The sequence below is a fragment of the Neofelis nebulosa genome, chromosome 9 (genome assembly GCF_028018385.1).
Source record: "Neofelis nebulosa isolate mNeoNeb1 chromosome 9, mNeoNeb1.pri, whole genome shotgun sequence".
NCBI classification, from domain to species: Eukaryota; Metazoa; Chordata; class Mammalia; order Carnivora; family Felidae; genus Neofelis; species Neofelis nebulosa.
In genome coordinates, this window is record NC_080790.1 from 58,334,071 (window position 1) to 58,359,446 (window position 25,376).

Genomic DNA, 25,376 nt, shown 5'->3' on the forward strand with positions numbered 1-25,376 from the left:
TCCCTATACTTTTAAGTGTTATAAGGTATGCTTATGATATTTATGAAAGACAATTTGCCAGCTTCAACCTCCTTTTTAGGGATCACGCTGCCAGTATAACACAGACCTGTGTACAAGAGATTTAGAAAAGAGGGTCATCATAAAAATAAGAACTAGGAAATATATAGGAGAAGGGAAATAGATATGTGCGAAAAAGGAAAATAAGGGAAAAAATCAAATAAATACGAGTTCTCTAATTTTCAAAAGGAAGGAATACATAGGGGTTCTCAAATCAAATGTTTATTTTGATATTTTAATATTTATTTAAGTCACCTGGGGTATTTGTTTAAATAGCAGATGTCCAGGTCCTACCTACAGAAATGATCATTCAATAGATCTGAGTGCAGACCCAGTAATCTGGGTGGGCCTTAGACAATCATTTAAGAAATACTGGAATTGAGAGAGCACAGAATTAGAAAATGACACATCTTAGACATTGAAGCCATGCCAGTAACAACTGACAAGAGGGCAACTTCCACCATAGGATGCTAAACCTGGGTATTTGGAATCCTCTGGAAGATCCTAGTGTATGTCTAGACTCAAAATCTTCTTCTGTGTTATTAGTACCCTCCACAGTATGTAAGATAACACTTTCACCAGGACTCAGGTCTACAGGCTGAAATCATGGAGTAGGACTAAAATCTGAGAAGAGAGAAGACGTGTCAGGCTGAGTATCACAACTAGGGCTCAGGGGAAGGATCAGTACCTTAAAATGACAATAATCAAAGAAAGCCTCAACATGGCTAGAGTAAGCCTTTGTGTTCACGTATTATCTGTCCTCTGAATTTCAGACCGCTGTAGGCTTTAATCTTATAATTATGAAAAACAGCAGCAACAACTACCTTTCTCTCTTGAAGACCCTAAATCAACCCTTAGGTCTCTCTAGTTTACTTGTCTATGAAAAATGGATATGGGGTATTCTAAGCGGATTTGAAAATATTTTTGTAGAAATGCAATATATAATTTGCCTTTCCTTGGTTTCTTGATGGGAAGCAATTGCTGTACTTTTCAAATAATGCACAGAAATGCACCTTGTGGGAAAGGTGGATTTTTGCCAATGTTTTGCTTTTGTGAGCATCTCTATTCAGGTTTACCGGTAATTAAAGTTACTTCCAAGTAAAAGTGCGTAGAAACTGTTAAGGTCCGTATAATGATTATTGGACACTAGGCAAGAAATTTGAGAAAAAGCCATAGCTCCGGAGAATGAGCAGCGTTAAGATCCAGCAGTGAGAGCTTCCCAGCATTGCCATCAGGGTACCAGGTGAGGAGGGTGGGCAGAGAAGTGGGAGAAAGAGTAGTGCGGGAGGGAAGGTAAGGCATAGACACATACTTAAAAAGCAGAGCCCATACAGTTTCGCTCCTGCCAGGTTAAGAAGTGCCTTTTCCAGAAGATCAGTAAGGAAATGGTATGTATTCGGGAGCTGTTTCAACCTGTCCACACCCTACCCTGACTTCCCCAGAAAACAGGCGAGCAAAGAGGCTCGCTCATGCCTTTGCCAAGCCTCGGGTCTCTGGATTCCAGCTTCCTCAGATCCCAGATCCCAGCCCCACAGGACGTCACAAGGAGCTGTCTTTCAGAGTGGGCACTGCAAGGGATGTGGAGCAAAGTTTTGATCCGATTCACTCCACATCTGGTTGCCCCTCGGGAGTGGAGTTCGACCTCAGGGGCTCTCCGGCAGCACAAGGCAGAGGGGATGAGCAGCAGCAGCCTGCAAGCTGAGTAAGGAGCCAGCCTCCGCCGCCGCCTCCTCCTGCCGGTGCGGAGTCGGCAGCACAGCCAGTCCCTTTCGCTGTCACGCCGCCAGCAGCGCTGCCCCTCCGCCGCCCCCCCGCGCAGCCCCAGCCCTCACACTGTTATTTGCGTGACTGACCCGAACCGAGCGGGAGGGAGGGGAAGGCGTTGGCCCGCCCACTCCTTCCCCTTCGGCTCGGGGCGGCACCTTCTCCTCCTCATTGGTCACACGCATGCGTCCATCACCCCCACGCAGCCTTCGGATTGGCGGAAGACGCACTTCTGGGGCTAGGAGGGCAGAGTGACTCCGCCGGTCTCCGGCGCCTCATCTTTCCCTCCACCCCCCACTTCAACGTCCACCCACCTCTCCCCACCCCCCACTCCACTTCCCCCGCCCCGTTCGCGGCAGTGTCCTTAGAAGACTCATTGGGCCAGGGGCGAAGCCAGCCGCCTATGGAGCCGCGTCGTGATTGGCCGACGCCCACGCCCGTCGGAGCGGCGGGATTTGCCATTCGCCACTTGCTCCGCTCCGCTCCCCGCCCCCCCAACGCCTCGCCCTCTCAGTCGCCTCCTCCCCTCCCGGCTCTTCTTCGGCCCCCTTTCCCCGCCCGTCCCCGCCGCATCTCCCCTGTCCAGCTGGGCGGGGACTGCTGTACGACTCTGTAAAGTCTGTGAGTCACTGCACAACCCATCAATCCAATTAAATGTCTCGAGCGAGCCGAGCAGGGGGTGCTGCCGCCGCCGCCGTCGCCGCCGCCGCTCGCCCCGCCGCGGCCGCCCCTGCTCGCAGCGCCCCTCTGATCCATGGCTGTCTGTCTGTACTTGTTACGGTGTAACCTCCTCCTCCTCCTCCTCCTCCTCCTCCACCACCTCCTCCTCCTCCCTCTCCTCAGGAGCCGCTGCAACTTCCCCTCTGCCAGCCTCCTCTGCTTGGGGACTGCAAAGGCATGGGATAGATCCAGAGCCACTTCTCTCTATCTCCCCTCCAGCCCTCGCTCAATTTCCCCCCTTTAAATTAAAGTCTGTTCCTCGCTCCTCGTCGTTTTAGAAATTTATTTGTCAGTCTATTATTTCCCCTGATTTATTTTCCCTCCTGGGGTAAGGGGTCGCAGGAGCCGGTGGGTTTATTTTAGGGAAGGGGCTCTCCACCCCCACCCCCGTTTCTCCTCCTTTTTCGGCCGTGACTTGATTGCCCTGTTCCTCTCCGCTCCCACCCCTCGAACTCACCGTCCTGCACTCGAGTGACGCACCGACACCCCCCGCCCACTGCCCAGACGTCCCCTCCCTCGGTGCCACCCCGACCCGACTCGGAGCTGGACCCGGTGCCGACTTCTTCGCAGAAGGGTGAGTACCGTGTTGGGTTTTTTTTGGGGGGGGGGGGATCTGGAAAGATGTAGCCGGTCCACTTTGAGGAGGGCAGGGATCACGTTGTGGGCTGGAGGTTCCTGGTCCGGCGTGGATTTGAGGTGGCGACTGCCTCCCTCCCTCGCTCTCTCTTCCCCCCGCCCCTCGACTCCTTATTCACCAGCCTTGCTGTATTTCTAGGTATTGCCAGACTTCCACCATCGGGGCATTATAACGCTTATAAAATGAGCGGTAATGGCATGTTTTCTGTCTTAGGATGCTTAGTGAGCGGTAATAGTCAGCGATGGGATCTAATAGACTCTATAACCTGCAAAAAGTGTAAAACGTCTAATGGGTACATTTTACTCTAAATCAAAGTTAAACTTTTATTTAATGAAGGCAAAGCAAAAGGTATTTTTATTTTGGATGTGTGGGGATAGAGCAAGGGAAGACAGGTTGTCTAGTGGCCTGGCTTAGTATTTTTATTTTAAAATAGTTTTATGGGTTCCCTTTTGAAAAAAAAAATGATTTCAGTATTAAAGACTATGAAGTCTTTGAACCTGTTGGAGGAGTGCAAGGTAAGGTGGAAATCCAGCTTGACACTTCATCTTTCTCTCCCCTCTATTCAAGCGAGGCATACAAAACAGAATTTTTTATTTCTCAGGCACTGGGCACAGTGGGATAAATATGGATTTTTTTTCTTTTGATATCTGTCTTTTGTATACTTGATTGCTCTTAAACAATGTCATGCTATGGAATTTTGTAAAATTTAATTGGTTTCTTGGTTGTGGGTGGTTCAAAGGTGCACCTACCTGCTGCCCATGTATGCTTTATGAGAATCTTGCCTTATGGATCTTTAATATTTAATTTGAGATAGGAGAAAAATTATGAAAAATAGTTACTCTGAATTGGCATCTGAGGTCACTTTTGAGAATTCAGCCTGTTTAAAAATGGTAGTACCTTTTTTGAATCAAGGTCTGGTCTAGTTGTCCACAAGATTCAAATTAGGCCAAACCAAACATGTTTTGAAATATTAAAGTATAAGAAAGGCCTCTTAGTAGTTCATTCTCTCCTTCTCTTTCAGACTAACCAGAATAAGTTGTTACTAAATTTAATTTTAAAGAATAGATTGTTCCTGTACTGAAATCTGCCAAGTTTCTACAGAGATTTCTTTTTAAAGAGCAGAAATGTGTTTATGATCAACCCAAAGTAGTAATGTTGACTCAAATGTAAATGCTGTCGTAAGGAAGTGCTTGTCATAAGCCCCAAAACCTTGCAAAGTGCTTCAGGAAGACTTATACAAAGCCTTTTGGAATTGTTTAATAAATTTCTTCTTGGGGCCCTTTTCTTGAATCTAAGACTGAATCACTGAGAGACCTCATAGCACGGTGGAGCTGTGCTGCCTGCGTTTGAATCTTGCCGCCTACCCTTGAGGGCTGTCTGACCTTGGGCAAGTTTCAAACCCGGTCTGTGCCGGTTTTCTTTTGTAAATGGAAAGGATGACTTTCCCTCAAAGGGTTGCTGTAAAGGTAAATAAGAGAGTGCCTGTCACAGAGTGTTGGGTGTTGTCCCTCATCATCACCATCTGCAGTGAGGATGTCTAGTGTAGAAATTGAGAGTATGGCCTTCAGAACCACACTCTTTAGTTCAGGTCCCAGAATTTCCTCTTGTTATCTTTGTGACCAGAGTCAAGTGAACTTCAGATGCCTCATCTGTAAAATGGGAATAATAGAAGCATTTGCTTCATAGGGTTATTGTGAGGTCGGAATGAATTCATATATTCAAAGATCTTGACTAGTGTTTGGTACATCTTTTCAAATTTAATTCTGTGTAGTGTTTCTTGTCTGTCTTGAACCATGGATGACTATATTTTTTAGAAATAAATTTTGGTAACAATAGAGAATAATAGCCATCATGAAATATGCAGAATTCCTATCCATATGCATGATGTTTAATTGAATTTATACTTTTAAACCAGAGTTTATATGAGTCTTTATGAAATTTAGTTATTAGATGAATTGATCACTCTTCCATTTAAATATACATAACAGACCGTATGACTGTATGACTGTATAGCAGACTGTAAAACTCTCTTATAATGGTACCTATCACACATTTGCTGCTACCTGCGATTTTCTCCTCTACTAAACAGAAAAAGCTCTTTGAGGGTAAGAATAGTGTATCATTCATAATTTAATCTCTGGTGCCTAGCAGAGTGTTGGATATATAAAGAAGCTTAATGAATGCTGTATAGTGAATTAAATACTGTTATTCTCAAGTTGTTTATGAGTAGTTGAATGACATTATAAGTGATACTGTGGAGAATGCTATTATTAGTATTGCTGAATTGAATTTTTACATTCTTAATTATTATTTTTGTAACTTGAGAGTAAATAAGGGGAATTATAGTAAAACTTATGTTTTATTAAGGAAACATTTCTCATTTTGGAAATTAAACTTAAAATAGTCTGAAAAGTACATATTGAATGTCTTTCTTTGTTATCTGACATGTCCATTTTTTATTGTAAAACTTTCTGACTCCCACTCTTTCCTGCCACTAAGTTGGATGTCATTGCAATTAACATGAATTATACAGATTCTAATTTGGATGTCCCAGATGATGATGTGATGTTGTTATTGGCTTCAGAATTAATAATAATAAAGAAAAATTTTCAAGTTAACACTGTGAAAATATAGTATCATTTCCTTAAGGACCAAAGCTTTATTTCTCTTTCCATTCAAGAGTGAGACTCTTTCTCTTGAGCAGTCTTAATAAATAATTAACTTTTGAAATAGCTGTAGTAAATAGTGTAACAGGAATCATAAAGGAGGTATATGTAATTAGGAGGTAAAACACTTAAACTTTAAACCTGACTGCACATTTAATAGGCATTACACAATGGGAGAATATATTTTTTTAAATAAGCAAAATTGATGGGACCTTCCAGCTGCTTCATTTATAGAATCATTCTGTTTTACTTGTCAATATAATGCAGTTTAATTGCTGTGCTCTCTGAAATTATAAAATGCAAGAAATAGCTTTCATGAAAGAGATATCCTCAGCAAAGAAATCTGAATACTAATCTACTCAGAAGTGTATAGTGTTTCATAACATTGTTAAAACTTTTCAAAAATGTGAACCATCTACTACAATGTGGATCCTTTGTTCAGTTACCCAATTTAGTTGAAGATACTGCATTTTTATTAGTAAAACAATTTACTAAACTTGCCCTTTTTTGTTCATATATATATATTTTTTTTTTTTTTTTTTTTTATTTTTGGGACAGAGAGAGACAGAGCATGAACGGGGGAGGGGCAGAGAGAGAGGGAGACACAGAATCGGAAACAGGCTCCAGGCTCCGAGCCATCAGCCCAGAGCCTGACGCGGGGCTCGAACTCACGGACCGCGAGATCGTGACCTGGCTGAAGTCGGACGCTTAACCGACTGCGCCACCCAGGCGCCCCTGTTCATATATTTTTAAAGCAACCAATCTCAGATGGAACTTAAAAACATTAAGTTATGGGCACTTAGAAACTACACTTAAGGGTCTGGTCTGTGAGATGCAAAGTGGTTTGTTTTCACTTGACACATTTTAGCATGACATTGTTTCCGCACCTCATATCTCTTTTCTTTAACACTGTTGTGAAGGCATTGGAATATTGATTAGCATTTTACAGATGTATGTGATGTCTCCAACTTTTGAAGAAGCAGTGTTTCTGATGAAGAATTGCATGGAAAGAAGAGGAAAGAGAGAAATAACTTTTAGGACTTGTGATTTCTATCCTTGTCCTCTAACATTAGGAAAATGCTTAACTGTGTGCTTTGTCAGTGATCCAAAGGAGAGGAAAATAATATATGCATTATCTATTGACAAACTTAGAATCGAGGTCCATGGAGTTCTAGACTGAGCAGTGCTACTGACTGGCACGTGACCTTGAGCGGTACACTTCACTTCCACTACTGTTCACGTTCTTATCCTTTCAGCGGGAAGAGAGAAGGCAGTTACCCTGCCCTCACTCAGAACGTTGTAGGGGTTATAAGTGCTTTTTAAAAGCATTAGAGAAGGACAAGTTGCAAGCAAATACAAAATAAACATTAGGATTTAGAAATGGATATTTGTTTATCATTATTTAAAAATTGTAACCTTTTAGCTTGTTTGTCTGAAGGGCGTTTTTCCTTTTAACTTTATATTTGAAGAGACTTCTTATTGGTGTGTTCACAAGATTATGTAAGGTAACTCCTAAAGAGGCAAGGAACTTTGGTTTAATTGAATGGGACTTTAATGTTAACACCGAGTTTTGTTTTATCCTGGGTTATAGCAGATGTTGATGTTGAAGAATAAACTACATATTGAGAAGATACCACATTTTATTAGGTTAAAACTTGTAAAACCATTTCAGCATTTTACATTGAAATGTAAAAGCATTTCAGGGAAAAAAAAGTTCAGATACATCAGATTCCATTAGAAGTATATCCAAAGGGAAAAATTAATCACATTATTTACTTTTAAATTTCAAAAGGATTATTCGGCTGTAGGACCCCTCCCTTGCTCATTTAATTTATACCTCGAATGCAGTGAAATGTGCACAATTCAGAATATGTATACTGGCCTGGAGGATTTCTCGTATTCCAGCTAATCTTTTATTTAGGAAGGTGAGTGAAGACACACGTGGAAAGGCTGTATTTTATGGAAGTAGTTTTTTTTTCCCTCTTGTCCCTAAAAGTGAGTTAACAGTCTTTAAAAGTCAAAAGCTGGAGTTAACACATTATGTAAGTTTCTTTGAATTTAGCGTTTCCTCTCTGGTTATTAGAGAAGAGTTGTCACAACCTCACGATGTCACTTTTTTAAGTGGAAATGAAATTCTAGTGTACTCAGAGTAAGACCTATTCAGATGAGTGGCACATACGAGAAATATTATTCATCCCATTTAATATTAAGTATAGGGAACAATGATCCTCAAATGCAAGGTTGTTAAGTAGAAAGCAACTTTTAAAAATATATTGTCTTTTTGTCCTTATTGTTCAGCTTCCAATTGATGGAAACTTGGAACGATCAGATTTCTTTTCCACTTTTGAATTTAAAGTCTACATTGATGTTTGTAATCTTGGGTGGTGGTCTGTATAACTCTGTAGTACTGAATGTTTACTTTTAACATATTAAATAAAATGATTAAAACAGCCCATCCTTTATTTAAACTTGATCTGTTTTTCGCAACCCCCTTCCCTTTGTTCTACCATTGTTTTCAATTTTCTTAGTGTTTCCACATGAGTTTGTGTGTCTTTTAATGCAGCATCTTTCTTATTTGCTCTGTCTTCTTTTTGCATCTGTTTTCTTTTCCTCCATCACAGCACGTTTTTTCTTTAGCTCTCTTTTGCCTTTGCCTCTGCATAAGGTATGGAGTAGGGGTTTTCACTTAGTTCAGTCTGCTCTTATGAGACTGAGGCAAAATGTAAAATTTTCTCTCTATAAAATTTGCTTTGCCTTATCTCAGCAGAGGAGCTCTCTGATCATCTTATCTATGCAACTTCAGGGGCCATTTTGTAAACCTAAAACCAAGTTTTAGTTTATGTGGGATGGTGAAAATTTTTCATTATTTACTATTTTTCTACTAATTTCTTTCATTGGAGGATACCCACAGCATTTTTCTGTCCACGTTACCTTGAAACATCTAAACATCCAAGCTTTGTTGTGTTCCTTCCACTCCGCAGCCAGTGCGCTGGCGAGTCCTGGAGCTGTCTCAGCAATGACCGTCGCCACCTGACCACCTCGGGGGTGGCTGGCCTGAGAACTTCGAGTTAGACGGGAAGAGCAGCTCCTTTGTTTTGTTTTGTTTTGTTGTTAACTCCTTAAAACCAGACAGAACATCAGACCATGTCCACTGTGAGGTTTTCCAGGGTTCACCATTGTTGAATGATTAATGGTTCCTAGTAAAGTAACCATCAGCTTTATTGTCTTCCATGGCTTCAACTCAAATGAAATGTATCCCTTTGAGTTAACTTTTGTTTTGATTTTAAGGGTTCTTTTCACCCAGAAAATCAAAGGGTATGAAAATGAATATGTATTTTTAAACAAAAAAGATTTACATAAAAATCCCTTGAGTAGAAAGTTTCCTAAGGACCCAAATCCATTGATTTGGAGTGAATGTTTAATAGTTTCTCTAAATACCTGACATTATTCAGACATCAGTAGTAGGAAACCTTTCAGTTTAATTAAACAAAATGACTCCTCCTTTTGATTTAGAAAACAAGCAGACCATTGTTACTTTTTATTTAAACAATTAAAATATAAGATTAGATAAACTGCATTTTAGAGTTGATTAAATAAGAGAGTTTTCCAGAAATTGCATTTTATGAAATCTGTACCTCATAGAAAAAACTTGATTTTTTTTATACACCTATATCTCATTCCTAGCTTCTATTTATTCATTTATTCAGTTCATTCAGCAGATATTTATTGAACACTTACTATGTGCCAGCTACTTTTACTAGGCACATATATTACAGCAGTGGAGAAAAGAGACAAATATTCTCGTCCTTGTAGGAATTATATTCCAAACCATTCTGGTGTGTATAGAGCTTTTTATTTACTGTGTGAAGTAGTCATAACTAAACATTGTGTAATAACGATTGGAAAAAAAAGTAAGATTTCTTTGTATGGATTTTATGTCCTTCGACTTGGTATAAAAGAATCCTGAGGCTGCCTGGGTGGCTCAGTCGGTTGAATGTCCAACTCTTCATTTCGGCTCAGGTCATGATCTCATGGTTGTGGCATCAAGCCCCATGTTGTTGCTCTGTGCTGGGCATGGAGGCTGCTTGGGATTCTCTCTCTCCCCCTCTCTCTCTGCCCCTCCTCTGCTTCCGTTCACTCTCTTAAAATAAATAAACAAACATTAAAAAAAAAAAAAAAAAGGAATCCTAACTCCTAAAACGAAACTCCATTTGAATGTACAATTTGAGTTTGAGTTGAAATATTAAACACCTAAAATGTTGTTGGATGTTTCCACTAGAAATCATGAAATCATGGATACCGTTTGAAATTTCTCCTTGGTTTTCTTTATACTTTTAAAGTTGTTTTCTCCCTTTGCTTTGTTTTCTTTGTGACAGAGCCTGAAAAAAATGTGTAACACTGAAAATTGCACAATGGCAATGTAGTCATCTTGGCTATATTGCACAATTAACAAGAAAATCTTAAGTTTGCTTTGTCTAGTGTATGTAAAGAACTAATTTTTTGTTTCCATGATTGTCAAAACCATGTAATTTCCTAAACAAACAAAACCCTCAAGTGTACCTTTCCAGCTCAGATATTAAAGTAGATATATCTAAGTGTTTTTACAGTACAAATAGCATTAGTATGATATAATCTATTATAATGATTTTTATTTTTAAATTTTTATTCATAAATACTTAATACATGTCCCAAGTACTTGGGGGTTATCAGAGACAAGTAAGACATCACACCTGTTCATAACCGTGTTCACAGTCCATTTGGGGAGACAAAAGATCCCCACGTGAAAAGTAAATCTCTTGTATTAGGCAATATGGGGTTTAGCTTGATGGGAAGTCTGTTGTAGGCTGCTACAGTAAGCTGAGTCCTAGGTCAAGTGGACGTGCCTGGCTCGTCTTCACGGGAATCCATCTTTTCTGTTCACTTTGGGCAAAGATGGTTAGCAGGCCTTCTTTGTGCCTTAGGCACCTGAGGGTAGTGAAGTCCCCTTTCCAGCTACTGCAACTGCTCAGCAAGGAAGGGGAAGGAAAGGGAATAGAGCATACATCCTAGCCATTTACTGCATTCACTAGCTATGCCTGCTGGAAGCAGAAACTCTGCACTTAAGAATGGAATGTATATAGACACACCATGGACATGGTTCAGGTTCTTGAGGCCAAAAATTATTCCATAGGTTTGGGAGGACTGATATATTAACGAGGGTCCTGTAAACAAGGGGTGTTCCCTGAGAAACAGAAGAAGCACCAAGAAGGGAGGAAGGAGCCTTTTGGCGGTTACTGGAGAGCACTCTTTCTTCCTTAGTTTTGCCTGAAACAGCCCTGCCTGTGAGATGCGCTAATTTGCCAAATTTAGGAAGTCTGTATTGCTATAATATGTAGATACAATCTTTCTAAATTATTTTGCTTCACAATTAGCCAAAATTCCTGATATGTGTGTGTATTTAAATTCTCAAACAATGCTGTGTGCCCATGACTTTTGTTTTCATTTCCCTGGGCATTTGAAAGTATTAAGAGTCTCTTTGTTTTTAGAGTATATTTGTGTGTTTATTTGGGCCTAAATCTAAGATGAAATAGCATCCATTGTTTTCTTTTAGATTTAAATTGGGGGAAAAAAAATCCAAAGCCTCAATGTGTATTTTGTCTGTTGATGAAACTATCTGGACACTTGTATATAGATTTCTTTGTGGTGGTGGTGGTTGTTGTTTCAAATAACAATTTCTATGAAGGATTTCTTTTTCTGAAAACTATATCTGGGCTAGAATCATCACACTTCTATTTGATTCAGAGGCCACCTAGGATAGTTATGTTCATTATCTTGATTGCTGTGATGGTTTCAGGGATATATACATATGTCAGAACTTACCAAATTATACATTTTAAATCTGTGCATTTATTGTATATCAATAAAACTTTTAAAAAGCCGCCTAGGTCATAACATATATTTTCAAGATAAAATCCGTATTATAAGAATTATATTTTAAAGTTTGTCATTTGTTTTTTATTTCTCTATTTTATCTACCATTTATTCACCTCTATCCCATACCCCAGACACATATGTTTTAAGAAAGACAAATAGAACTGAGGAGGCCTCTGCTCCAGCTGAAATTTAGATATGGGACCTTAGAGAGCTTTTTTCCGTATGTAAGGCTCACTGGAGTATCTTTAAGTAAATTACACAAATTTGAATTTGGAGAATTGGAGTTGTGTGTTTTTCAAGAAATCCTCCTTTCCTTATAGTTTAACAGATTATGACTCATCTTTGGCATGGAATAAAGAACATGATTTTAGTAAGACCTTTTTTTTTTTTTTTTCTTAAGAGAGGTTAAATTACTTAATGCTTCTTCTTAAATATTGTTCTGTTTTTTTGTTTCTTTTTTTTCATTTTTGTAAACTTTTGGCATGTTGAGCCATAGACTCTATGAATAGATTTGTTTAGGAAGAACTAAGTCAACTCCACTCTTCATGCCCCATGCACAGAAGGCTTAATACATGTTTCATTAAAATGATGGTTTACTATTAACTGAATATTTCTTGTGTCACCCAGTATATGTCTGAGGGAAATTTCTTTATTGTTGGATTAATGCTTATGTTAAGTTTAAAACACTGGCAATTTTTCATGAATAAAACATAGCCTAGAAAAATTTTCAGAGTTGTCTTTCTGGGATTGGGACTATTAGAGTTGTGACTTCAAAGCTCAGGCTCTTTCCACCATACCAGTTGTACACATTGGAATTACCTGTGCCTAGGCCACAATCCTGGGTGAGGCCTTCCTGTAAGTATTTTTTAAAGTCCCCAGGTCATTCCAGTAACATCCACACCGTCTCTGCATCATATTCCCCCACACTCAAACTTTCAAACATGTAGAGAACTCGGAAGAATAATTCAGTGAACACCCATATTTCCTCTACCTAAACTCAGTAATTTGCTTTATGACTCTCTCTCTCTCTTTTTCTCTACATGTAATAGTTTATTGTACCAGTGAAAATAGGTTTCAGACACCGTGACTCTTTACCATTAAATACTTCAGTATGCCTCTCTTGTGGACAAGGACATTCTCCTACATAACCACAATACCATTATCACACCTAAGAAAATTAATAATAACTTAGAATGCTCTTTAAGAGCTCAATTCCATTTATTAAAGGCATGTGAATTCATATTCTACTAAAAAGTAAATGCATATGAAATGAGAAGTTCTTCAGAATATGAAATCCTGGGAATTCTTGCCAATAATATGTTTCTCCTCTGTGTTTGCTTAAATCGTTTTGATGAGGTAAACGTATTTTCCTACATATGGTGAAGTAAGATCCTTCCTAGCTCTCACATCGCATGATCATATGATGAGAAAAAACACTTGTCAAAGTTCATGCCACAGCGTGGTTTAGTGGAAAAAAACCCGGTTTCAAGCCAGAACAATGTTGGTTCAAACACTTGCTCTGCCGCTTACCGCAGGTGACCTTGGAGAAATAAAACTCTTGTGTCAGTTAGGACAGTGTCAGAAACTACCTTCAGGCTCACTGGAGTGATCGGGAACTTTATTGTTTCACGAGAAACCCAGAGGTAGGACAGGCTCCACGTTGGTCAGTTCTGTAGTTCAGGTACTTAGCGTCTTTCTACTGTGCCAGATGCCTTGTTGGCTCCAGCTTCTGTTTTGGCTTCTTCCTCAAGGTGGTTCACATCTATACGGTACGATATTCAGAGGAAGTCAGAAACCTCTTCATAGGTGTGGGCTGTCTGTCTTTGTATCTGATTGGACACCTCTGCCCACTTCCAGACCAGTACCTTGGGATGGGGTTTTCTTCAGGAGAAGAAGGGAACAATGGACTTTGGGTACCACTAACAGTGTCCAGTACTCCTCCAGATCCCAGTTTTCTTTGCTGTAAAATGGGAACAGTGATGTCTATCTCTGTGGTTATCAACTGACATGAAATAGGTAAAGCAACAAATACGAAGCCGATAATTTAATGATGGTAATTTCTATTTTTTTTCCCTCTCCTTTTCATCTTCGAGAAACTTCTGACACTGCTTCACTGCCTACTAGTAAGCACGTGTAAGTGATTGTCCCTTAACGGGTCTCTTTTGTATACCCTCACCTCAGCATGTAAGGAAGAACTTTTTTTTTTAAAATATATTTTTAATGTTTATTTTTGAGAGAGAGAGCGAGAGAAAATGAGAGTGGGGGAGGGGAAGAGAGAGAGGAGACACAAAATCTGAAGTAGGCTCCTGGCTCTGAGCTGTTAGCACAGAGCCTGACATGGGACTTGAACTCACGAACCGAACCGTGAGATTATGAACTGAGCCGAAGTTGGACGCTAAACTGACTGAGCTACCCGGGCACCCCTAGGCAAAACATTTTAGGTGAACTTTTCAGATTTGTCAGATAGCCTCCGTTAACCTATTTTGGCTCATCTTATTTTTTCTTATATATTTCAACTTCACTTTATATTATTGCAAAGCCAGAGAAGGGAAACTGTCAACAGTGGGTACATATTTATCAAGATCAAGATCCAGATCCAATGTGAACAAAAAATATCTTTAATTTCACTATCTGTAAAAACAAAAAAGTTGAAATAGGTTTTCCCCTTTTATTAAAATACGTGCACCATGATCTGTGAAAAAGTCAACAAAATAAAATGTTGTATTTGAAACGTAGTATCTTATTTGTCCAGGAGAGACCAGGTCTTTGATATGTGGGGAAAATCTAGGCTTACCATCATTTAGCCACTCTGGTTTCCCCAGAACTTACTTTCTAAAAAAAAAAAATCTTGTTTACCAGCAGATCTTTTTTTGATAGTTTGGTCTTGAACCTTCTTTTCCCCACTGTGAGAAAGTCATCTTCCAAAGTCATGTTTTCCGATATATGCGAACACTGGAGGGTCTTTGTTCAGGCATGCCTTTTTCAAAATATGTAAAGAAGAGTTGTCATATTTTTCTCCCTATGGAATTTCTAAAGCACTTCTGAAACACCTGTGAAGTTCTGCAAAATTATTACAGCCCAATCACATGGGAAGATCATCACTTTGTTTTTGAATTTTCTCCCTAAACGATGGGATTTCTTCTGAAGGGGAGCTACCGCTCCTTCTTGACCCCTCAAGTAGAAGATTTAATTCCTTCGAACTTCCATGGCTAGGGAATAGAAGAACAGTGACAAGCCGAGTGTCTCTCCTGACTTGGAAGATGCTGGACCTAGGCTTATCCTGTCTTAGTCACAGTTTTTTTGCTTTGTCTTTAATTTTGTTGATGAGGTATCTATTGGTCTAGTAAGCTCTTTGAATACTGAAAATGGTCAGATTTTGAGTGGTTCCATCATAATTCAAACCTTCTGCTGGCATGAATCATTTCAGCCAGAGAGATTTTTTTAAAGGAACAATTTAAATGTGTGTTGATGTTTCTTATACGTTTAATTATGAAGCAGCACAATCAAAGCAGAACTCTGATATAGATCATAATTTTATTAAAGAAGCCAGATAAGGGACACTGTGGCCATAACGTTAGTTAAAAGTGCTAGAGTTTGGGGGGGAAAATAAGTTTGAAATTTGTATTGCATTGTCTCGAATTAGTTACTTTTAAAAAGGGTGATATATGATTATAACTTACGAAGCTTGGTTTTGTTGGGGCAGATTTTTAATTTTAGTCCCTTTCCGGAAAGTTTTGTGGACAGGATTCCCTTTGCTGTGTAACAAATGCTTTTACTGTTTAGTTAAGGTTTGCTACCAGGGGCTCAGAGGCTAAAATGAAAAGTGAAATGGCTGTTGTTTCCCATCTAATAACAGATTTTATTTTTATTTCCACTACCCAGTGTTAAAAAAAGAAATGAAATGAAAGCAAAGATCAAGATCCAAAAGCTCAAACTAAAATTTAATTTCCTAACTAGAATAAGGCTGGCTTTGCCGTGATGTGAACAGTCATATGTAGGAAACATTTGTTCATAGCTATACAGTTGGCCATGCTAATTGCTGGGATTAGTAGTTGGATTGGCATGTATTCCTGTCTTCAGACACTCCGTCAGGCACGTAAAAACCAATGAAGGCTAAGCAGTTGGGATTGACTCAACTTTTTTTACCTCCCTACTGAGAAATGTTTCAACTGTGCTTCTTGAGAGAATGGAACAAAAATGTAAGTGATAGTGGGTTGGAGAGCCATGCGTTATCCACCTCTTATTACCCAGGACTTTAATGATAGAGTAATTGCCAGAGCTTTGTCTTTGTTTCTTTCCTGATTCTATCATTTCTATATTCTGTCTTGGAGCTTCTTATGTATGGGGTCTAAAGTTGTCTGGAATAGATCCTAAGGGCAAACTGCTTTTGTCTCAAGTCATTTATCGTTTCACTTTTCATATAGAGTTCTTGTTTTGACTGAAAATCACAACATGATCGGTGAAAAATTCTTGCCCAGCTAAGAAAAATATATTTACAAGAGATTTTATTTTATTTTATTTTATTCTTTTTAAAGTTTATTTACTTATTTGAACAAGACAGAGACAGCACGAGCAGGGAAGAGGTCGAGAGAGAAGGAGAGAGAATCCCAAGCAGGCTCCGCACTGCCTGCCCAGAGCCTGACGTGGGGCTCAAACTCACGAAACTGTGAGATCATGACCTGAGCCGAAACCAAGAGTCAGATGCTTAACCAACTGAGTCACCAAGGTGCCCCTTTTACAGGAGCTTTTAAAAAATTATTCAGAAAAGGGATTATACTTGGAGGATCATTTTTGTTATTATTTCTGAAAGACCCAGTACCACAGAAAGTTTTAGGGCCATGAGTCCATTTAGCCATACTGAGCATTATGCCATTCAGTTTATCCATCTTTAGCTATATGCTGTGTGACTGAGTCACGAAGTATTTGGGGATACTTACTGGTCAACTTGAGTTTTGAGAAGTAATTTTTTAAAAATTTGCAGCGGGACACAAGCACAGGGTCATTTGAGAATATTATTGGGATTGTGTTATGGTCGAAAAAGCTTGATTGTCAGAAAATTTGTAATCAGCCATGTATTTAGTTTTATTGTGGACTGAGTCGTGGACTCTGCTGGTGATGCAGCTTGTCTTTCTCCCAGCTGAGCATGAAAACCTGGTAGTACAGGGACGCGCCTGTCTTCTCAGCATCGGCAGGTTTTGCAGCAGCTCCTTTCACATGTTATTTCTGACATGCTACCAAGTGGTGAGTGCGCTACACTGACACGGGTCACAGATTTTTGGTTTTGTTCTTTGTGGTACTTACGCACCGTCAGAGCAATGCGATGGCAACGGAAGCATTTCTCATTTGACTGGATTTTTAAATTAAAAAAAAATTTTTTTTAATGTTTTATTTATTTTTGAGAGAGCATGAGCCGGGGAAGGACAGAGAGAGAGAGAGAGAGAGAGAGAGAGAGAGAGACAGAAGATCCGGAGCTGGCTATGCGCTGCCAGCAGCGAGCCCGATGTGGGGCTCGAACTCAGGAACTGGGAGATGGTGACCTGAGCTGAAGTCGGATGCTCACTGACTGGGCCACCCAGGCACCCCCCCCCCCCCCCCCACCGCCACACACACCTTTTTTTTTTTTTGAATGTTTTGCTCTCACGTGATGACTGGATGGGGAGATGAGCAAAGAATCTCTGTTGGGGTGATGGAGGAGAGTTGCTTGTGGCTACCACTTTTTGTTTGCGTGATCTGCTAATCATTTCATATGGCTGCTGGCAACTGTTCCGGTGACCTAGGTTTCACTTCCTTCGCAGAAACTCTGACTTTTATTTTTGAATAATCGTATGAATAAGAAAGTGTTTTTTAAAAATGGATTTGCCATTTCCTGAAATAAAGTGGAAGCCTTTTGTCGGTTTATTCTGCTTCAGCTTTTATTAGCCCCTTGCACACTTGTAGGCATTGTTGGTGTGAGAATTACTCTTTTGAAAGCTTTCAGTTTGGTTTTTGTTCCAAGTGGTGACATTCCAATTAGCAGTATCCCTACTTTTTACCTGAGGAGTACAAAATGAGATGCACTTTGGAATATTTATTCTTTAACTTTTGAATATTGGACGCAGGTATTAGTATAAATTCAGCACACCAGTATGTGATGGGAAGAAAAGAGACATGTTTATGACTAGCGAGAACTTTTTTGGCAAAGAGCAGTTCTGTCCCGTTCAGTCAGTTACTGAGATGGAACTGATGAGTTTCCTTTTATTAGGTGTGTCTTTGAAGTTGAAATGATTCAGTAGTCACCTGTGAGCATTAGTGTATCGAGTTCTTGGAACCCCTTGTACTCCCAAGGAGGCAGTTTATGAAGCAAATGTATGGCAGGCAAGTATATTATGACTTTTCTAAATAGTGTGCCACAGAGCGGATGATGTTTTGGTACCATGTGTGACACAGTTACACCATGACATGTCAAGTGGAAGCTCAGGCACTTGGTCAATCCAGTGATAACTATCTACTCTTCATGTGCGCTCATTTTCTCAGTGTGCGTTTGTAACTGCTTTATAGTGATCCTCCCGATTTGACAACCAGGAAGAGTAAAAAAAAAAAAATAAATCCCAAATAGTTGATTTTAGAATTTTTAAGTAAGTTGGGTAGGGGGAAATGTTGCCTTTTGCTGGTTTCCTTATCAGTTGACTGCTTTACCTTATGTGAAGTTTTATTTCTTTTAAAAATAAAGTTCATGGGGCGCCTGGGTGGCTCAGTTGGTTAAGTGACCGACTTTGGCTCAGGTCACCATCTAACGGTTCGGGGGTTCGAGCCCCACGTCGGGTTCTGTGCTGAACGCTTGCTCGGAGCCTGGAGCCTGCTTCAGATTCTGTGTCTCCTTCTCTCTCTGCCCCTCCCCTGCTCGTGCTCTGTCCCACTCTGTCTCTCAAAAATAAATAAATGTAAAAAAAAATTTTTTTTTTTTTTAAATAAAGTTCATGAATTTTGTACCGATTCAGGATGTGGCAAGCTCTGCTGTAATCACTGCTCTGTTCGGTCAGTAAAATTCCTGTAATCGTGAAACATCTGTGGCTGTTAGACTCTTAATGTTCCTGCATGCCACCATCTTATCATTGTATTGCATCATCATTGACTTGTATGTTCAGGTGCTCTTTACTACATGAAGAAATGAAGCTGGTAAATAGCCATTTTCAAGTATAATCTAAACCTGCTTCCATGGTTTTCTACAAGGTTTTCTGGCATCCTTTTTTTTTTAATCATTCATGTTAAGGAGGAGCCCAGGGATGGCCTTTCAGGTTTCTTGATGTATTTAAGAATATGTGGCCAATGTTACTTGCTGGAACTGGCCCTAAAAAAGTTGAACTGGCGCCATACTTTTCATGCTACTGTTATGTCTAACTATAAAATGAAAGAAGTGCTAATAACACTTCCTACTTGTTTAGCACGTTTTCCTCCCCAGCTCTCAAAGGAGTTGGCCAATATCAGGCTGGGTTCCCAGACCATGTTTCTATTATTTTCTAATTCCTGTAAGGTAATGTAATGTTACATAAGGCTTTCACCGGTTGACTTCTTTTTTCTTATGTCTTCCTAAAAATTGGAAACTAGTATTTGCTCTTATCGTCCCCACTTCTCAGATGCTGAGGATAAGGCTCACCTTGGCTAACTGTTTGACCTAGCATTATACTATCATCAGTTTCAGAGCCAAAAACAGAACTCAGAATTTGTCCTCAGTCCTCAACCTCATTTGTTACTGAGCCGCAGTTTCTCTTCTTTTCCGCTATACTCACAACAGGACCAAAGAAAATACATCTTCAGGTACCAAAAGTATTTCCCACGTTTCTTCTTCAGTGTTCAAATGTTAGGCTATACACTAGATTTATTGTCTGAAGTAAAGTTTCAGTGCCAGTTATAAACATGATCTGTTGCCATATTATTCCTGATTTGACTGGTGTCCCAGAGGGTGATGGATAGTTGAAGAAAGAATATAATGAATGCAGCCCCTATTTTCTTTTGCCCTTCTAAATTTGATTTAACGTAAGGTTGCTTTCTGCCAGGAACTTTTATGAACGGGCATATATTAATAAGCCAGACCTTTTTTCCCCTTTATAGTAACAGACCTAACAAAGCATCTCCCCAAAGTGGATTCAGTTGGTGTATGCTAATACTTGAGTGCGTACTTCCTGAACTTATAGGGGGAAGCAGCTCCAAGCACTCCGAAATTGAAGTCGTTCCTATAAAACTTGGTTAGTGCAGTCTGAACATATTTTGTGCTTTGAAATAGATCTTGCATAATTCTTGCTGTTAGTGATTGTTCATCGAACTTGAGTCTGTTAAAACTAGAAGAATTGACTGTTCTGCTTTAAAAATAAAATTTACTTTAGAAAATCAAACGAGGTTTCTGGGAGTGGCATTTTTTTTTTCTTCAGAGTGACAAAAGCGAAAGTTTGCATTTTGATCAGTTTTGATGAGTCGTCTTAGTGAAAACCCCAGACCCGAAGCGTGTGCTGGTAGGCACATACAAAGCAGTTTTCATGTTTTGGTGTCCCCCCACCCCCAGTGAACCGTTGCATGTATACACATGCCACACATAAAGAGTCCATTCTTGCTCACAAGCAGCTGAAGGAGGCTGGCCACTGCGGTCTTCTGCTCAGTGGAAATTGGCAGCCTTTCTTCTCCTATAAACAACAGCCTGACGTCACCCCACGCAGTGGTGATAGAGGACCCACTTTAGAGATTCTCAATGGGCAGAACTGTTGAAGGCCTGTCGCTGGCTTTGGTCATCTTCAGCCACGCTCGAGTAAATGCAATGCAGGGAGGTTCATTAATGTCCGGGATCCTGGCGAGCCCTTTAAAGCTGTTGGTCAGGTATTTATCCTTGAACTGGCACAGAGAATCCTCACAAGAAACCTGTGTGATGAGCAGGAGAAGTGGAGTTGTTCCTGTTTTAGAAATGAGCTGACTCAAGTCCAGAGAATTAAAAAGTGAGCAAGTGGTGGAAGGATGGACATTCAGGTTTTCCAGATACGGTTTTGTCTGTCTTTCCACCATGTTAAATCGCTTCTTTAGTAATTGTTAACTGTTCGAATCTGTTACTTCCCCTCCTGTCTAAAATGTGTGGAGGTGATGATTTATGAGGTTTTTTTTTTGTTTTTTTTTTTTCCAGTCAAGACATCTGTGCATGAAAATCAGATAGAGTCTTGATACATTTGGGAACTCTTTGACAGTAAGGTAACCTTGCCTCAGAGAGAGCCTTTTGAAAAATCGAGTGTAAGTCTACACTCTCCAGTGTAATTGGAAAGATTTAACAAGATGATCCTGTTTTTCATTTGGCCTCCAAAAGTGACATAAAATTGCGAGAATGAATGATTATAATTCTTTTGTGTTATTAACTAGGAGAGACAAAACCAACATGAAAGAACTGTTCTATTAGTTAGCAGTTAGATTTTTATTGGGAAGGAGGGGAGGATTGAGCCACTGGTAAAAATATAATTTATTTGTTACGTAAAATAGTTGTTTTTCTCACATGCCCACTTCAGGCAGTTACAAAAAGTGAAAGAACAGTTTTACCTTCCATGACTTACAGTTGCATATGTGGCTTGGGGATACTTTAGATTTGTAGATAACTCATGGTTTTCTGTTTGTGACTCTGAGTTGGTTTTTCAGTGCGACATTAAGAATAAATAGGCAGGGGGGGCACCTGGGTGGCTCAGTCGGTTAAGCTTCTGACCCTTGGTTTCGGCTCAGATCAGGATCTCATGACTCGTGAGTTCAAGCCCCATATTGGGCTCTGGGCTCTGTGCTGACAGCGCGGAGGCCTGCTTGGGATTCTCTGCCTCCCTCTGTCTCTGCCCCTCCCTTGCTTGCTCTCTCTCTGTCTCTCTCTCTCAAAAATAAACATTAAAAAAAAAAAAAAAAAAGAATAGGCAGGGAGGGTGTTTAAATATGTGTGACCTATCCACGAGAAATTACTTGTACTTTAACTTCTCTGCTGACTCCCCCACCTTGAGCCAGCTCCCCTGATTCTGATGTGTGTGTTTAGGGAATGCAAATTGATGTTGATTTTAGCTTAACCCTGACAGAAAAATGGCTAAAACTATGTATTAAACAGGCAAATACAATCTTTAGAAAAGCTGCTGTCTAAAACTGCACTTTGGCACCCAGGAGGCACTCAAAAATGATTTTTAAAAGACTTTTTATTTTTTAAGTAATCTCTTCACCCAGTGTGGGGCTCAAACTCACAGCCCCGAGATCAAGAGTCGCATGCTCCACTGATGGGGCCAGCCCGGCGCCCCTCAAAAATGAATTTAAAATGAGGTGGTGGTAATCAGAAGTTAACTATGTTGGCGACCTCTGTAAGGTAGCATCTGTACAGTAGTTGACGAAAATACACCCGAGGAAAAAAGTACACTTGGGATGAAAGAAATGTAATTTATCGCATCACGTAAAATGAACCCAAAGGGTTGTTTATTTTGCATTTTATTTTATCAAATGGGAAAAAATAGTTTGGCCTTTAAAAGCTGACGCTGCTGGCTTTTCAAATTACGGCGGGCCGAAGGAATAGAGCTGAAGTGCATAAAATCTGCTTTAACAAGGAGAACAGAGTGACTGCCTTTTTGCCGTCTTTCCCCTTCTTCTGTGGGTGACCGAGAATAAGGAGTAAGTAACGGCTCCCAGGCCAAGCCTCTCACTTCTGCTGTGCGGTGAGTCTGGGTCTGCGGCCGAGCGGAGCCACCTTTGCAGCAGCGGCCCAGCGCGGGCTTCCCCGGCGCTGCCCCGGGAAGCCCGCGCCCACGGCCTGCCCGGCCAGCTTGAAGTTGAGAAAGCGTGCCCAAAGCGTCCCAGTTTAGCATTTAGCAGCAGTGCAGTTTCTCATCGCTGCAAGAAGCTGTTTGTAATTGTAGACAAATAGTAGGAAGGGCAGGGCACAGATGTTCGATAACTGAAGTCAGTGGCGGGGAGCAGCGGGAGCGCCAGGTTGGGGCTTAGATTTTAACTCCTACGTAATGATCTTGCTGTCTGTTCCATGGCGAATATGATATGAACAGAAACCAAAGGAGAGTTTTAATTTTAGCCTTTCATGAGAGCATTAGCTTTTTATTTTAACACTTCAGAGTTTGTTGAAAAATAGTATTTTGGCAGATTTGTTACAAATAATGATACCACGCAGATGTGTACGGTGCGTTGCAGTTTGTAAGCACCCTCAGGGGCATTGTCCTATGCCACAGCCACAGCCACAGCCACCTCGTGAGTCGTGCTCTTTCCTCTTCTGATGGGGAGCAGAATTCTGAGCGTTTATGGCTCGTCCAAGGCACATACTAGAGCCAAGACTGGAATCCCTGTCTTTTGACCCCCTGCTCCAGTATTCCCTTCACCAAACCAGGAATAAGCCTTTGATAACACCCAGATCCCTGGTTTTCCTCACCCCTCGCTCTCGTTTCTGCACAGAAAACCACAGTCGGCAAATCCAGGTTAGCGACCAGTTCCTGTTGCGCCAAGTAGGAGCACGTATAATATCGTCAATGGGCAGCGTCTTGATTGACTTTCAATTTAATACTCCGATAAAAAAGAGTATTTTTAATTCTTTTTAAGACTCTTTTTAAGAGTCTTTTTAATTCTTACTTAGAATCAGAATGGTAGTGCAGAATGAACCTTAGGTACTGTTCCGTGTAATGTACAATTTTTTTTTTTAAATCTAGAGTAAATATCTTCCATAAGGAAAGTGCAACTTTAGTGAATTCAGAGACTAAGAGTTACGACTCATTCCCCAGACCCAGACCAGTGTGCTCTTTCTTTAAAAAAAAAAGTACACCTCCCCAAGCAGAGGCTATGGTCCCATCCCTGGAGCTGATTGGAGTTGAGCTTCCAGCAGACCTTCCTGAGCATCTGCCCTGTGCTGGACCCAGACCTGCAGGAGTGTGGGATTTACTGGGGGAGACTCCATCCAAAGTAAGGTGCACCCAGCGCTAAGTGTTCAGACATTTGAAAAACAGACTAGGAATGTTACAGATAGATTCATGGATAACCCAGATTTGGTCTCAGTCTTTTGTAAACATTTATGAAGAAGCTCTTTCTTATATAACCTAGCTGTATGAAAAAAATGACAATTATGACCACTTTGGAACATTTCAGAAAAATGCTGCTCATCCCTGAGAAGCTGAAGTATAAAGATTAAAAGTAAATGAAAAGCAAATGAAATTGAGATTGTTAGCACCAGATTTTTCTTTAGGTGTTGTCCCTACAAGTTTTTTTTTTTTAATGCTTTATTTACTTCGTGAGAGAGAGAGAGAGAGAGAGCATGCACCCAAGCGAGCATGAGTGGGGGAGGGGCAGAGAGAGAGAAGGGAGGACAGAGGATCCAAAGCGGGCTCTGTGCTGACAGGGTGACAGCAGAGAGCCCGATGTGGGGCTCGAACTCAAGAACAGCAAGATCATGACCTGAGCTGAAGGTGGACACAACCACCTGAGCCACCCAGGCGCCCCAGGTGTTGTCCCTACAAGTTTTGATTGAGAACATTCTACATTACTTGTCCTGTGTTGTAAAAGCTCTGCTGATAAGTTTTCATTCCTTAGCACACATTTTCAGAGAGCTAAAGGCAAGCAAGTCACATGCTCCCTAGCCCTCTATGAATGTTGTTCAACTGAGAACCTGGAGAGCCTTTTTGAAACCTCTGATAATTTGGGCAGTCTCCAAGTCAAGCTGAATTGATAGGGAATGCAGAAAATGATCAGAATAATTACAAGTCCCATTATATAAGAGATCACTTTGCCAACCAAAACACTCAGGGAATGTCTTTATAGATCTTACTTGCACCAGAATTAAACTTGTCTTTCTCAGTAGCTGTTTCCAAAGCTGAATAAACTGCATTGTGTAAATGGGTCAGTTTGTGCAGTATTCTGCATGAAATGTTCAGGTACACACAAAGGCAGTTGGATTATAAATTTCAAGGGCAAACTAGCCTCCAGTAAAGCAGATATAGGAGGAAGCTATGTTATATTCTTAGAGGAAGAGGGGTTTCCCTTTAATTTAAAAGCTGCATTCAATTTCCCAGTCTCTTGGCTCGGATCGTGCTCACCTCTCAGCTCCGGGTTCTACCCTTTAGCAGTCTCTCTCTTCATTCTCTCACGTTTCTGCCTCCAAGTCTTTGAATCACACCCAGCAGTACTTGGTTATAATCAGGAGATTCTGCCCTCCCTCTGTTCTCCAGGGCCTAAGAACTCACCGGAATGATTTTGAATTAACTTAAAAAAATAAAATAAAAAGATATCCTATTGACTAAGATCTGTGCAGTACCTTTTCTACTTTAATGCTCCTGGCTTCAAGTCTGGCCAAAGATGGACAAAATATTATAAATGGTACATATGTGAACTTTGCTTAAGGGGCTTTGAGGGCCCTACCTCCATTTACCATGCTTATCCCAAAGTGTTCTTTATTTCATTTTGGTAGTGAAGACCAAAGTTGAATTTCAATAACAGCCTTTTTATATTTGTAGCTTTTTGTGAGTTGTGCCAGTGCTCCCTCTTAGATGATAAATAGTGAAGCGGCGGGGGTGGGGGGAGTTCCATAGATATTAGGGCAAGAACCCAGTTCATCATTCATTGGGATTTAAATTTTCAGTTCATCACTTCAGCTCCCAAGACTT

General features: G+C 40.5%; 1 protein-coding gene across 4 annotated transcripts in view; it reads left to right on the forward strand.

Moving 5' to 3' along the window:
• Positions 1–2,331: 2,331 nt before the first annotated feature.
• The window catches only part of SERTAD2 (SERTA domain containing 2), a 117,033-nt gene continuing 93,988 nt past the window's right edge, over positions 2,332–25,376 (forward strand). For 3 of the 4 annotated variants that reach the window (XM_058683912.1, XM_058683915.1, XM_058683917.1), the window contains exon 1: positions 2,332–3,115. The gene's annotated coding sequence lies outside the window, so the exon portion shown is untranslated. The remainder of the gene's footprint in view (positions 3,116–25,376) is intronic. The other variant, XM_058683911.1, reaches the window with a different exon arrangement.